The sequence below is a fragment of the Macaca fascicularis genome, chromosome 13 (genome assembly GCF_037993035.2).
Source record: "Macaca fascicularis isolate 582-1 chromosome 13, T2T-MFA8v1.1".
NCBI lineage: Eukaryota > Metazoa > Chordata > Mammalia > Primates > Cercopithecidae > Macaca > Macaca fascicularis.
In genome coordinates, this window is record NC_088387.1 from 7,915,077 (window position 1) to 7,918,034 (window position 2,958).

General features: G+C 39.5%; 1 pseudogene; it reads left to right on the top strand.

The window, feature by feature from the left end:
- Window positions 1–930: 930 nt before the first annotated feature.
- Window positions 931–2,619, top strand: LOC102119489 (cytokine receptor-like factor 3 pseudogene; annotated as a pseudogene).
- Window positions 2,620–2,958: the final 339 nt, after the last annotated feature.

A 2,958-nucleotide genomic window follows, 5' to 3' on the forward strand; every position in this document is an offset into this window, starting at 1 on the left:
TTTTTACTAATGAATCCTATAATTCTCACAATGCAGTGTTTATTTCCAGGGTTCCCTTCTAAGAAATATGACTGTATAAGGTAATTATTATACACTGAGATTAGGTCCCAGATAAGCAAAACCCATAATGAATTACTTCCATAAGAATTAAAGCAAAATATCTAGATATGTTCTCAAATTGCCACATCTCAATAATTTTAAATCCACTAATACTTTCAACAGACAGGTAGATTCATTTAAAAACAAATGAATCATTCTTATCTTAAAAATATTCATCCTGGCTTTGATTAAAACAACTGAGAGGATAACTTGTTGAACAAAGCCATAGCCACTCAAAAATGCTCCCAAGCAAGGTAAGTTAGTCAGGGTGAGTGAAGATCATCCACATTGACCTTCATTGCCCTCTTAGTATTTGGGAAGATGAAGATCAAGAATCTACAGGATGTCAAAGGCATAAACATAAGCTTTTCTTCTTAATCCTTACTTGAGTCAAGAATGTAGGAATAGAGCATTGCCTACTTGGCACTATGATTTTGAACATTTGGCAAACTGCAAAAATGAAAATTGTCTATGGCCTACTTATGAGATGACTGTGGAATAGAGGAAATCTATACATGAGGCACATATGTAGAAACCAGTATGCAAAGAATCAATATAATGAGGAGCGAAAAAGAAACAGCAACTCGAGATTTGGAAAATATTAAATAAATACAATCAATAACTTTATGCCAATGCATTTGAAAAGTTAGATAAAATGGAAATATTCCTAGAAAAATATAAAGCAAAAACACAAAAATAAAAATACAAGTTCGGCAAAAAACAGGAAACATGCATAATCCTACAATCACTAATATACTTACATCAGTAGGTAAATATCTTCCCATCAGAAAACTCCAGACTCAACAGTCGGGAACTCACTCCAGCAGCTGCATGAGGCAGATGATGGAGCTAGAGCCTGAGCTGCTGCTTCAGGAGGCCCTCAAGAACGTGGAGGTGGCAAGAACTACCGGTGCCAGCTGGGTCACCACTTGAGGGGCTGTGGGAGGCACAGAGATCAAAGACAGTGCATCACAGAAAAGGGATTTCTTAAACAACATATTAATGATTTAAAGGGAACCCTTGCAAAGCTCCTGGATGAATGATTGGTGACCCTTTTGCAAGAGGTGGGCACCATTAAACAGACCATTAAACCACCACTAGATGATTGCCAGAAGCTCATAGAACACAGAGTCAACACTCCAGAGGGTTTAGTACGAAAAGGTGAGATTGCCATGGTTGGTGGTGTAGGAGAAGAGAATGAGAAACTGTGGAGCTTTGCCAAAAAGGCCTTGCATGTTCAGTTGGACGGCATACAAGAAGTTCCTTTACTGGTTGATGTGCCTTGTTTATCTGCTCAGTTGGATGACTCTATTCTTAACATCATGAAAGACCACATTCTTAAGTATGGAACTGTAGCATCTTGCCCACCAGTACAGATAGAAGAACTGATAGAGAAACCTGGAGGCATCATAGTACAATGGTGTAATGTGGATGACAACTTTACGGCACAAGATGACAGGCTCCAGTTTTGTAAATGTACTTCAAATCACTTTGAGGATGTATATGTATGTTCTGAAACTGAATTCATAGTATTGCACATGGACTCCAATGTTGATGATCATTTCAGAATCTGCACCGAGGAGATGGCCGACAGGAGCGGAGTCCTTGGAGTGTCTGTCAGATAGTTCATTCCATATTTGTGCCTCATGAGTGGACAGCTGGTTTTGAGGGGAACAGTCTGAGCAATCAAAGAAATACGTCATGCTGGAACGATTCTGAATATTCAGGTGTTCTCGACTCCAGAGCTCTAACTTATTTCTCTGGGCAGACATTAATATTTAGAGTTGAAACTGTGGGACTACAAGACAGAAGAGGCAGTATAGGAGTGTGTCATAAAAACAGAATTTTGGCCGGGCACGGTGGCTCATGCCTGTAATCCCAGCACTTTGGGAGGCCGAGGTGGGCAGATCATGAGGTCAGGAGATCGAGACCATCTTGGCTAACGTGGTGAAACCCAGTCTCTACTAAAAATACAAAAAAATTAGCTGGGAGTGGTGGCAGGCGCCTGTAGTCCCAGCTACTTGGGAGGCTGAGGCAGGAGAATGGCGTGAACCCCGGAGGCGGAGCTTGCAGTGAGCCGAGATCACGCCACTGCACTCCAGCCTGGGTGACAGACCGAGGCTCCATCTCAAAAAACAAAACAAAACAAAACAAACAAACACACAAATCAAAAACAGAATGTCTAGGACTCTCTGCAGCAGGATAAAGCTATGTGCATTGGTACAAATGGTGCAATTTTTGTCAGTGGAAAAGAAATGCCTCATCAGTTACTTGCAATTACTTCTGTGTCCACTCTCACATTTGACATTGAAGCTGTGACTCTAGGAACCACCAATAATAATGAAGGCAGAAACGTCAAGCTAGAGTAACTCTTAGTTCAAATAACAGAGTCATGGTTTTTGATTGGTCACGTGATCAATCTTGTGGTTCTCTTTATTTGGATGCTGATTTTTCTATCCTGGATGGAAAGTGTTAGAGTTTTCGACGTTGGGGTGCTTGCCTTTGGTGTGCAGGATTTAACCTAGCTGTCCTCAGCCCAGCTTAGTTGTAATTTATTTTTTTAAAAAAGTTGAATTCATCACTCACGTAGGCCGTTGGAAATAGAAAGTGTTTACTGAATTCATTTTGAATATTTTAGCAAAAAGAGGCTTCAGTGTTGTGGACAATGTTGTGAACAAAATCATGTAATTCAGTCAATTTTATTTTTAGCATGCTGGTAACTAAAGCATCACATCATAATAAAAATAAAATTGGCTTCAAAAGTATGAGAAGATATAGAAATTTTTATACTCTTCCACTGTACTTCTTAAAGCTGGTTATTAGACCAGGAAAGCTTAATGTAATATTATTTTAAAAATT